Genomic DNA, 13558 nt, shown 5'->3' on the forward strand with positions numbered 1-13558 from the left:
GAGAGACCAGCCTTTCCATGAGCCTATTCCTAGAGTCTCCCCTTCCTCCAGATGCCTTGAAGGGGCATGTGATCCCTCCTGCAGCAGGCCTGCCACTCTGCCCAAACGCGCACTGACCACAATGGCCTCTTGCCAGCTGGACATTGCATGTCCAAGTTAGATTTCTGTTGTCTCCAAGTTCTGTGGTTGAGGAGATGCTAGGAAGGTTCTTGTGCCAGTAGTGGGCCAGGTTGAGGACTCTGCAAAGCCAGCCAGGAAGGTTACACCTACAAGACCGCCCAGTGCGCAGCTGGACAACCCTGGTGTCTGCTTGGGCTCTGGCTTCCCTGGATTTGCAGTGTTACATAACCTTCAGATTTCCCATGCAAGAGACAGCATTTAATTGCTCATAAACAGCACCAAATGATCCTGGTACATCTACTGCAGTCTTTAGCAGTTTCCCCCAAACAGCATGGGACTCTCTGGTGCAACCAGTTTTAGAGGGATATTTCTGGGTAGCAAGCAAGTCTCGCTTTTCTTTTGGTAGCCAGCAGACTACTAACATAGGATCATCATCTGCCACCTGCCAACCTGGACAACCCTGCCCCGCCCAGCTCCATTGCCTTCTCTGTGTCTAGGGTTCTCCTGAGCTCAGCTTCTCTACTAGACCTGCCAATTTATTCTGAAAAGAGCCCAGAGAAAACCGTGGCATCAGTTGTGCACCAGAAGTCAGGCCACAGTGAGGCATCTGCAGCTGCCAGCCTTGCTCCAAGCATAGCCACCAATAGGGTAACACCTTGAAGCTCCACCGCAGACCTCTGATGGGTAAAAAAAAGAGGCTGTGCTTGTGCCGCCCACAGTCACCAGTTATTAGACCTGGCACAGGGGCATATGCTTAGGCCACACCAGTAGGTGCAGGGGCTCTGACATCAAGACAGAGGCAGGCAGATGCACCCATGCAGGCTGACTTTGGAGCAGTTCCTCTTCCAGGCGCAGGCCTGGTGGCCATTGAAGCAGAACATGACACTGCAAAAGACGACAGCACACACTAGAAGATAAGCAATGCCCCGTGCTCAGAAACCTGACAGAGGCAGGAAATCAGAGCGAGCAAGAGAGTGAGAGAAAGAGTGTGAGAGATAGAGGGGTGGTGTGGCTAGCTCTGCTTACTCTAACTCTGATGGAGTAACTAGGATCAATCTAAACTTCCTACTATAAACAATCACAAAACTGGAAGCTATGTGAAAATAAATATATGTATATAAATGTTTATATGATATAAATATGTAGGCATATATGTATATTCCATAAACAATGTGAATATGTAATGTATGTATAATGTATAGTGTATATATGTATAATGTACAGAGAGAAAAACAAGAAATACAGAGTATTTGAAGGAATAATAACCAATACCTTCCCAATTTTGATTGAAAGCATGAACCCTTCTATGCAGGAATTTACCAGCTCAAAAAAGTCAATCAACATAATTATACAGGTCCACAATGACACATTCTAATTAAACAAAGACAGAAAACCCCCCAAAGCACAGAGACACAACTTATCACACACAAGTGATCTTCAATGATATCATGATAAATTGCTCATGAAAAACTAGATTAATTATTAGACAGCAAGGGTAACAAACTTAAAGTGCTAAAAAGGACATAATTAAAATGTACCTTTCTAACAAATATACTTCGGCCAAATGTAAGAGATGAGCTAAATACCTACAAATGGCTCAGGTCTATAATCTTAACTACTCAGTAAGGTGAATTGTGAGGATGGTGGCTCAAAGCCAGCCTGGAAGTTATCCCATCAGGAGGAAGTTGTAGGACACAGCTGTCATTGAGAAAGAGGGAGGCCATGTGTGGTGCCATTGCTGGAATAAGACATAGGATAAGGTGGCCATCAAGAATGGAGGCTATTAGCTAGTGTCTCTAGAGAAGCAATTTATAAGATGTAAGATGCATTAGTCCTCTAGAAAATCAGAGGATTTTGACCACTGTCCTAGAGGTTTCAGAAATGCCATGCTAATGACCAGTGCAACCTCAAGCCCACTTGGAGTCCTTAGCAACAGTTTTTGAGGTTAAGAGTAAAAGTGTCAAGTCTGGCAGGCTATGATTGGTCTACTTTTTTTCTGACCTCACACTCTGTTTGACCCATTTCCTCCATGATGTCACTATGCCTGGTTGTGATTGTTCCATTGTATGAGGTCATGCAAGTTATATAGGAAACCACTGTGCTCCAACCTATGTCAGTTAACAGATCTGGGAGCTCTTGCTTGATGACCCAGTGGACTGACTCAAAACTAAATGAATTGTTGTTTGCGGGGACTGATTGTCGTTTGGATTTTGGTATTTCTTTTAACTTTTTCAGGGTTTTCCATAATTTTCTTTAGTTTATTTTAGGTAGACTTGCTACCTGCCATCATAGCAGAAGGATGGAAGAATGCAATGAATCATCCTCAAGCTCCTTGAATTAGTAGATCATCAAACAATACCTGATGAAAGAGATCAACGACAAAGTTACCTTTGGACAAATGAAGCTGGCCCATCCCCACGTCACAGACAAGGATGTGGCATTGAAAATACTCTGGAAGTGAGAGTCCTCATCATCGGATAAAGAATGAGGTGGACATTTTTAAGATCAACCTCCTGGGGTGGATCTTAAAATCCTGCCATCTATATGAAGATGAAGCCAGGAGGCTCTTCACACAAAATGTAAGTGCTGTACACACCAAAATAGTATCAGACACCTAGACCTTAAGTCCAACAACATCCTTTTAGAAACCAAATGCAATATCAAGGTCAGTGGATTTGGTGTAAGCATGTGGCTCAACCTTGGGAAGTTAGTAATGAATCCATGTGCAGCTGTGCTATTCCATTCCCCTGAAATGTTCCTGGAAGAAATAAATGATGGCCGGTTGCAGGTGGCTCATGTCTGTAATCCTAGCTAATCGGGACATTGAGATGTGAGGAACACGGTTCAAAGCCAGCCCAGGCTGGTTCTACCCTCTGCGCAGACTCATAATGATACCAAAAACTAATTTGAGGAGGGGATGGCAGAGGATAGAAGTGGCTAGCAAAATATCTACCACTATTTTCAAAACAAGCTGCTAAATGTGGGCCCAGGAACAGAGTAGTTCCAGACAAAGGGGAGCAGAGCCTTAACATATATCAAAGATAACTTCACTTGAAAGCCAGAAGGCTATTGATGGGATGGGAGAGATTTCTACAGGATCTACTAAAAAAAGAGTTGTAAGTGGTATCCAAGAATGGAGTTCAAAATACTGTTTGCTCACAAACACCCTCAGTCCAGCCCAGAAGACAGGTGTACCAACTGCCTTAGGTTGCCTCAAGAGGGATTCCAGCCAAGGTGCACCTAGTACTGCACTGAACAACTGACATTGTAGTTATTAAAGTATGCAATTTTTGTGCATTGTACTACACCCTTGTCTTTTAAAATGTAGTTTGATTTATTTTATTCTATGTTATTCTTTAAGATACAGTCTCATTATGTAGCCAAGAATGATCTTAACTTCACAATTCTGCTGCCTAGTCTCTCAAGTGTTTGTATTACAGGTGTGTACCACCATGTCATCCATCATACTATTATCTGCATCTTTCCTTATATTTTAATACTTTATTTTATCCCTTGGCAGTACTGGGGTTTTGATTCAGAAGCTGGTGCTTGGCAAGCAAGTGCTCTACCCCTTGACCCCTGCCCACTATCCTTGCTCTTCATTTTACTTGAGATGAGTTCTTATTGTTTTATGTTACTTTGGTCATTATAAGACTGTGATTCTAAGATATTTTTCTGCTGGGAAGCTGACATCAACCTTAGCTAGTTCAAACCCTTTTTTGTCTTTTTATATTTTTTGTAAATATAATTTTTCTTATTATAAAGATGGTACACAGAATGGTTAGAGTTATATGTCATTTTGAAATTCAAAATGTTATTTTAAAAGAGTGACCATGCATATAATAAATAAAATTTATCTCTAGAAAAAAATGACTACCAGTATAAATGTTTTTGGAGGCTAGATCAGGTGCATCTGGTATTGTTCCCACTTCCGCTCTAGAGAATGCTACATACTTCCAGGCCTCCATGACTTAAATAAAACCAAGTGAAAAGTAAAAAAAATGATCCCTTAGGGCACAGCTGTGGAAGATTTGAAATACTTTTGTACATTTTATTGACCATTTGTACATTTCTGTGTTGATGAAAAGTGATATAGCAATTATGGTATAATTTGACACATTCTTCTAACATGGCATAGCATTACTACATGACCCAACAATGAGCAATAAAATTGCTCATTGCATACCCAAAAGAAAGGAAAAAAAAACTAATAGCTCATATGCCAGTGATAACTTCAGCAATGTTCACAATAGTCAGGGGTTGGAAACACCTGGAGTGTCTGTCAGGTGAATAGGTTTATAAAATATAAGGTATGCAGAAATTATGACTCATCCAAAAATGTCTGTCATAGATGGACACAAAAATAATCTATTTATGTGAGATATATTGACTGAACCATTTCATAAGAGAAAATGGAAGATTAAAAGTTTCTGGGACAGGTCATTTGGGGTGATTATTACTCAATGATTGTGTGGATTCCATAAGTATTGAAAAGAAAGTTCAGAAACAAAGGTAATGGTTACAAAGTAGTGTGAATATAATTAATGTAACTGAATTTTATACCTGCCTAGCAAGCATGTGTCCCTGCTTTCAACCCCCTGTATATCAAAAACAAAAACCAAAAAACCCTAAATCTTCTTTCTGTTACCAACCTCGAGAGGTAGGCGCTCTTCTACTGTTATGATTGTATTCCTCAGAGGATTTCTGGTGGATCTCTAATGTTTATTCATGCTTTTACACATAATCCATCATTTGAATATTGATGTTGAGTTTTAAAGGATAATGTGTGTATTAAAATGAGGGCAATTCATGCAGTTATAACTCAAGACACTAAAGTAGGAAGATCCCTATTCAGTCAAAACTGCATAGAGAGATCATTTCTAAATCTGCATACTACATGCTGAAAATGGAGGGACAATTATTTGTTAACAATTACAAGTGAGAGATATGAGTGAGAGATCACATTACATTTTGGTCATTTCAGTTTGTATTTAATATTTACATGAATTTATAAAATTTTCCTTTTTCCTTTACTCTCACTATGCCATTTTGAAACTGTGTAGTTTGTTTTGGTTTGCTGCATTTAAAAGAAACATAGTTTTCCTATGTATCATATTAAACATTTTTTTCTGTATTACAATTTATTATTTATTTTTGAAAATTTTTGTGTTTCTTTTTTTCTCCAACTAGGGACTGGCCACTGTCTCAGAGATTTTGCTCAGTTCTACCAATTGAGCCACATCTCAACTTCCGGCTTCTTTCTTTTTTGAATAGTCTCATGCAAATCCCAGCACAACTAAGGAGACTGAAGTATGTGGATCTTGGTTTGAAGCCAGTCTGAGCAGCAAAGCCTGAGGGTCCTTTATTTTTTTTTTGCCATTGGTTGTGGGGCCTGGACTCTGCGCCTAGGGGCTGTCCCTCAGCATTCCAGCTTAAGGTTAGCGCTCTATAATTTTAGCTGCCACACCTTTCCCGGCTTTTTCTGTTTATGTGGTTCTGAGGAAGCAAACCCAGGGCCTCATGTATCAAGGCAAACACTCTACCACTGAGCCAACTTCCGAGCGAAATTCTTATCTCCAATTAATCACCAAAATGCTGGGGGTGGTAGAGCTCTAGCCTTGGGTAAAACAGGGCAAGTTCAAGCCCTAGTACTGATAATTACACACACAAGTCTCATGCCCTTTCTTGCTATGGCTGGCTTTGAACTGCGGCCCTTAGATTTCGGCCTCCTGTGTAACTAGGTTTGTAGGTATGAGCAACCAGCATATGACTTATTTTAATATATTTAATCAGGTCTTGTCTTCAATCTCAATGCTTTTTTATTGTGGTCAGTATACCCGATCTCTGAGATTTATTGCTTTTTATTACCTATTTTTAAGGAGGGTAGGGGTTGAATTCTGGGCCTGAATGCTGTCTTTGAGCTTTTCAGCTTAAGGTGAAAGCTCTATCACTTCAGCCACTGCGCCACTTCAAGTTTTCTTATGGTTAAATGGAGATGAGTCTCATAAACTTTCCTTCCCAGGATGGCTTTAAACCATGATCTTCATATATCAGCCTCCTGAGTACTAGGATTACAGGCTAGAGCCACCAATGCCCATCTATTTCTGAGCATTTTGACTCAAGAATGATGTTTTACAACTTCAATCACAGCTCAACTTTCAGCTTTTTCTGGCTTACTGGACCTAAGATTCTAATGTACTTTGCTGGGTAGTCTGGCTTCAAACCCTGATCCTCAGATTTCAACCTCCTTAGGTGCTCTGATTATACAGATGAAGCACAAACCTGTTGCTCATTTAAAAATGTTAATATTTTCTTTTTTCCACTTTTTCTTTTTAAAATTTTCCGTGTTCTTTATTTTTGTATATTTGCTAGTCCTGGGGCTACAAATCCAGGCCTGGAGACAATGCCAGAGCTTTTCCTCAAGAATAGTGGCTTACAACATGAGCCAAATAATAGCTTTTGGCTATACTTGCTTTGTCTTGGTGCTTGAACTAAGGCCCTGGATGCTGTCCTAGAAAGTGATTGCCCAGTTTGCCTCTTGAGTCACAGCTCAACTCCATTTTTTAAAAATTATTGGTAGTTAATAGGAGATAAGAGTCTTATGCCAAGCCCAGCATGAATAAGTTGTCTGAAATCTGAGGATCATGGTTCAAAGCCAACCAGGGCAGGAAATTCCATGAGACTCTTAGCTCCAATTAATCAATAGAAAGCTGGGAGTGGTGGAGCTCTATCCTGAACAAAACAGCACAAGTTCAAGCCATAGTATAGCACACAGATGAACTCACGGAGAAAGCCTCATGGACTTTCTTCTACGGGCTGGCTTTGAACCATGATCCTCAGATTTCAGCCTCTATTCACCCTCTCTCCTTTGAAAATTTTATTGGGCCTGTGGCTTGACCTCTGACTCTGGGACCTATATCTTACTTTTTACACTCAAGGCTAGTGTTATCACCACTTCAGCCGCAGCTCAAGGTTTTGTGCTATGTAGCTGTAGATAAAATTCTCAAGCATGTTTCTGCCCAGGCTGACTTGACACTGAAATCTTCAAAAGTCAGCCTCTTGTATAGAAAGGTTTACACACATGACCAGCAACATCTGGATCATTTTAAAACTTTAATGTGTGCTTGATTCCACATACTTTTCCTATTTTTTTTCATTTTTTCTTTTCCTGTGAGTAGAAATTGAAGCTCAGATCCTGTCTCATGACACACATGGGACTAACTATAATATATGGCTTTAGGGGGACGTTAATTGGAGAGAAGAATGTAGAGCTAGGCTAGATTCAGGAGGTTGATAATAGAGAAAAGTCCTTAACATTCTTTTATCCAATTAACTACGAAAATTTTGAGAGTAGTATGTCATTGAGCAAATTAGTGCATGTTCAAGCTCTAGGATTGGCACTCAGAGAGAGACAGAGAGACAGAGAGATAGAGACAGAGAGACAAGGACAGAGATAGAGAGAGACAGAGACAGAGACAATGATATCTTATGAACTCATATAACTGAGCTGAGCTTTAAACAGTATCCTCAAATTTCAGCCTGAGTAGCTAAAATTACAGATATGAGCCACCCATGTTTGATTCACTGATACCTCTGTTATTGCCTCTTTCTTCTCTTGTTCTACCCTTCTTTTCATTTATTTCATTCTTTGTGTGCATGTTGGTCCTGGAACCTGAACTCATGCAAGGTCTGGCCTGATTCACGAGGCTGAAATCTATACATCGTAGTTTGAAAGCAGCCAGAGCAGGAAAGTCCATGAAACTCTTGTCTCCATTCAATCAATAAAACTTATCCCCAGTATGGCCACCACACTCAAAACAGTCTCCTAGAATTTCTTGACTGGGTTTGCCTTTACACTGGATCTTATATTTCAGCCTCCTGCATTTCTAGAATTACAAACATGAGCCAATAGTTCCAGGTTCTCTTTTTCTAACCATTTAATTTTTTTTTATTGTGATCTTAAGGCTGGATCTCTGAGCCAGGGTACTCTTTCATAGTTTTTTTGCTCAAGGCTGGTGCTTTACAACTACAACCAAAGCTTCATATCTGTTTTTTTGTTCTTGTTGTTTTTGGTTAATTGGAGACATGCACTTCCCTACACAGGGTGGCTATGAACTTCAGATTTCAGCTTTCTGAGTCACTAAGCATCAACCAAAATTCAGGGCTCATTTTGAAATTTTAATTGGATTTTCTCACATCTTTTTTTCTTCTTTTTCCTAGTCCTCAGGGTATGGGCACTGTCCTGAGCTTATTTTACTCAAGAAGAGAACTCTACTACATGAGCCACAGTGCCATTTTCAGCTTTTTCTACTTATGAGATACTGAGAAAACCCAGAGATTCAAACATGCTAGGCAAGCACTCTATCACTAAGCCATATTCCTAGCCATTCTTACACCTTTTTATTTGTATTTTTATTTCCTTCTGTATGCTAGTCCTGGGTCTACAAATCAGCCCAGGTGCTGTCCAAGTGTGCTAGCACACTAAGTCATGAGCCACAGCAAAACATGTGGCTATTTTTTGATGTTTTGTTTTAAGTAGCTACTTAGAGTTAAATATATGAATTCTCTTACCTGGGCTGGCTTTCAACTATGATCCTAATATTTGAGCCTCCTGATTAACTACCATCACAGGTGTGTGCCACCTATGACTGGCTCATTTTAAACCCTGAAATTGACTCTTTATTCTCCCAACTTTCTCTGTATTTATTTATTTTATTCTTTGTAAGTGTATTGGTCCTGAATTTAATATTAAGGTCTGGGTGCTGTCCCAAAAATTATTTTCTCATTTCTGCCATTGGAGACACAGCTCAATCGCCAGGTTTTATTTTTCGTCCTTTTGATAGTTAAATGATTATAAAACTCTGAAAGACTCAGGAGGCTGAAATCTGAGTATCACATTTTGAAGCCAGCATGGGCAAGAAGGTCCATGATACATTCATCAACTACCATGAAGCTGGAAGTAGTAGAGCTCCTACACAAATTGAAGTCCCAGGTTGGAACACATACAGAAAACAAGCCCCATGGACTTTCCTGTTTGGGCTGGCCTTTAAATACTATCTTCAGACTTCAGCCTCCTGAAAGCTAAAATTATAAGCATGAACCACCAACCCCAGGCTTATATTTGAATCTAAAATGCTCATTTCTTCTCTTATTTCAGTTTACTTTTTGGTTAACTTTGGGCTGAATTATGAACCAGGGAACTGTTTCCCAGGTTTTTCACCAAATGTCACTACTTTACAACTACTACCACACCTTCATTTCCAGCTTTTGCTGGGTAGTTGGAGATAAGAATTTCAATCACTTTCTTACCTTAGCTGGCTTTGAGTTGTGATCCTCATATTTCAAATTTCTGAGAAGCTAGGAATACACACATAAACCAACAACCCATGGCTCATTTTGAAACTATAATTTTCTCTTTATTCCATCTTTTATAATTTGTGGTCTTTTTTCTTTCTTTTTGTAGGTGTCTGTGCTGGGACCTTAGCGCCAGGGCCTGTGTGCTGTCCCAGAGCTTTCTGTTCAAGACTAGCACTCTACCACTTGTACCAGAGCACAGATAGTGGCATATTTTTGGTGACACATGAGACATAAGTCTCATGGATTCTCCTACCTGGGCTGGCCTTCAACCGTGATCCTCAGGTTTCATTCTCCGTAGTAGCTGATAGAATATCAGTGAGCTACTAATGCTCGATTTTTTAAACCTCTGTTATTGGATCTTCCTTCTGCACTTCTAGCCTCTTTTTCTTTAGTCCTTCTGAGACTGTCCTGGGGCTTGAACTCAGGGCCTGGTTGCTGTCCCAGAAAGTGATTGCCCAATTCTACCACTTGAGTTATAACTCAATTCCCAGGGTTTTTTCTTTACTTTTTGACAATTAATTTGAGATAAGATTCTGAACCAAAGCCTAGCATGAATCAAGCCAGCCTGGACAGGAAAGTCCATGAAACTATGACCTCCAATTAACCACTGAAAAGCTGGGGGTGGTAGAGCTCTATCCTTGAACAAACCAGCACAAGTTTAAGGATGGCACACACAAGCTGCAGGATGGCACACAGATGTACAGAGAGAGAAAGAGAGAGAGAGAGAGAGAGAGAGAGAGAGAGAGAGAGAGAGAGAGAGAGAGAGAGAGAGAGAGAGAGAAAGTCTCATGGATTTTCTTGATTTCGTTAGCTTTGATGTGTACATCCTCAGATTTCAGTCTCTCTTCTTCCAGTCTCCTTTGCATTGATTGTGTTTTATTTGTAATTTTTAATGATCTTGCAGCTTGACCTCTGGCTCTCTGTACTGTTTCTTAGCTTTTTAACTAAAGGCTGCTTACCACCACAGCCCCAGATCAAGGCTTTGTGCTAGGTAGTTGGGATAAGTGTCTCAAGCACGTTCATGCCCAGACTGACTTGAAAGCACAATCCTCAGTTGTCAGCCTCTTGTGTAGTTAGGATTATACACAGGATCAACCACCCTTGTATCATTTTAAAACTTTAATATGTGCTTGCCACTCCCTTCTTTTTTGCTTTTTTTTTGCATGTGTGTGCTGTTCCTGGGTCTACAAATTGGGGCTCATATTCTGTTCCAGAGGTTTTTATTCAAAGCTAGCCTCCATTACATGAGACACACCATAATTTTTGGACCTTTTTTGGGGGTTGATTAATTATAGGCAAGAGTTTCATGGACTCTCCTGCCTGTGCTGGCCTTGAACCAACATCCTCAGATTTCAGGCTCTTGAACAGCTAGTAGAAAATGTATGATCCACCAATGCTTGATTCATTTAAGCCTTTATCACTCTCTCTTCCTTGGTTACTTCTACTCTTCTTTATTTCTTCTTTGCATGTGCTGGGACTTGAACTCAGGGTCTCGGTGCAGTTCCAGAAAATATTTGCCCAGTTCTGCCACTTAAGCCATGGCTCAACTTCCAGTTGAATGAAGCGGTTGAAATCTGAGGACCATGTTTCAAAGCCAGCATGGGTAGGAAAATCCATGACACTCTTATCTCTAATTCACCACCCAAAGACTGGGAATGCTGAGACACTAGGTAAAGGATAGCACAGAAACACACACATCACACACACACACACACACACACACACACACACACACACACACACACACACACACACACACACACAAACTTTCACACATACACAAAAATAAACACAAAGTCCCCTAGACTTTGCTTCTTAGGATGGCCTTGAAACTTGATCCTCAGGTTTCTGCCTCCTGAGTAGGACTATAGCCATAATCCATGAGCACCAGACATATGTTTAAATTTACAATTGGCCTTTCTTCTTCTCTCGTCCTAAAATTGTTTTTAGCACTAGAAATTGATACCTGGGGCAACATACAGTCCTTTTTTTATCTTTTGCACCAAATAGAGTGCTTTACAACTACAATCATATCTACACTGGGTAGTTGGGGATAAGAGTTTCATTACTTTCCTGCCCAGCCTAGCTTTGAACCCTGAATGACTACGAATAAGCATATGAACAAAATCTAAGCTCATTTTGAAACTTTATTTTCTTTTTTCCCATCTTTCTTAATTTGTGTTTTGTTGGTTATTTGAAATGTGTGTCTAGGACTTCAACTTAGGGTTTAGGTGCTGTTCTAAGCTTTCTATCTGAGACTAGAACTCAACTGCAGGCGCCAAAGTACACCTTGTAATTTATTCTTGGTGGCAAATTAGACATGTGAGTCTCATGGACTCTTCTCCCTGGGCTGGCCATGAACTGTAATCCTTAGATTTCATCCTCCTGAGTAACATGAATGTGTGAGCAACCAATGTTTGATTCATTTCAACCTCTCTCAAAGACTCTTCGTTTTGTACTTCTATCCTCCTTTTATTTCTTATTTCTTAGTCCTGCAACTTGAACTAAGGGCCTCAGGGCAGACCCAGAAATTTATTTCCCAAATCGACCAGTTGAACAACAGCCTAACTCGAGGTTTTATTTGCTCATGTTTTCATGGTTAATTAGAAATGAGTATCATGCACAGCCAGACCAGACTCATGAGGCTGAAATCTGAGGATCAAAGTTTGTACCAGCATGGGCAGGAAAGTCCATCATATCTCCAATTCTAACCAATAAAAAGTTGAAATTAATAGAGCCTTGTGCAAAACAGTACAAATTCAAGTAACCAGATTCACACACGAACACACACACACACACACACACACACACACACACACACACACACACACACACACACAAGTCTAATGGACTTTCCTACTTGGTCTGGCCTTTAAACACTATCCTCAGATTTTAGCCTCTTCAGAAACAAGAATTACAGTTATGAGCTACCACTGATTGGCTGATTGGCTTATTGAAATTTCAGTTATTGGTTTTTCTCTTCTTCTACCCTACTTTATATTTATTTCATTCTTTTTGTGTCTGCTGGTCGTGAAACTAGAACTCATGCAAGGCCTGGCCTGATTAAGGAGGCTGAAATATAACCATCATGGTTCAAAGCAGCATGAGCAGGAAAGTCTAACCTCCTTACCTTGAAATAACTGTCAAAAATCTGGAAGTAGTACAGTTCTAGCCCCAGGATGGCCTACAAACAACTATATCTGGACATTCCTGCTAGGGTTGGCCTTTACACTGGATCAACATATTTCTGCCTCCTGAGGTTCTAGAATTACAGTCATGAGTCACCAGCCCCAGGTTCTCTTCTTATTACCATTTTTTGTGATTCTTTGTCTGGATCTCTGAGCCAGGGCACTGTTTCATATCTTTCTCATTCATGGATGTTGCTTTACAACTCCAATCACAGCTTCACTTCTGTTTTCTTGTTTGGTTTGCTGGTGATTTGATGATAAGAGAATATAGCCCTCAGATTTCATCTGTCTTAGTATTTAGGATTACACACAAAAACCAAAACTCATGACTTATTTTGCAAATTTAATTGGATTTTCTTATACTTTTTTTTTCTATTTTTTATTTCCTTATGTATGCTGTGCTTGGGGCTATAAATCAGAGTGTAGGTATTGTCCCAGTACATTTTTAAGACTGGCACTCTAATATGTGTGCCACACAATTTGTGTTTTTTTTTTACTCTAATTAGCTAATTAGAGATGAGTACATGTCTCCTCCTGACCGGGGTGTCTTTAACATTGATCCTCAGATGTGAGAATCCAGAGTAACTACAATAACAGGTGTGAACTACCTCAGTTTTGCTCATTTTAACCAATAAAATTGTCTCTTCCTATTCTTCTTCCACCTTTCTTTTTATTTATTTATTTTTGTGTGTGTTGGTCCTGGAGCTAGATCACAAGGTGTGGGGGCTGTCCCAGAAATCATTTTCTCATTTCTACCATTGGAGCCACAGGTCAACCTCCAGCTGTTATTTTCTTCTTTTTGGTGCTTCATTGGAAATAAGGTGGCTCAGTGGTAAAGCACTTGCCTTGCATGCATGAGGCCCTGGGTTCGATTCCTCAGCACCACATAAGCA

The sequence above is a fragment of the Dipodomys merriami genome, unplaced genomic scaffold (genome assembly GCF_024711535.1).
Source record: "Dipodomys merriami isolate MVZ:Mamm:240054 unplaced genomic scaffold, mDipMer1.0.p SCAF_453, whole genome shotgun sequence".
NCBI lineage: Eukaryota > Metazoa > Chordata > Mammalia > Rodentia > Heteromyidae > Dipodomys > Dipodomys merriami.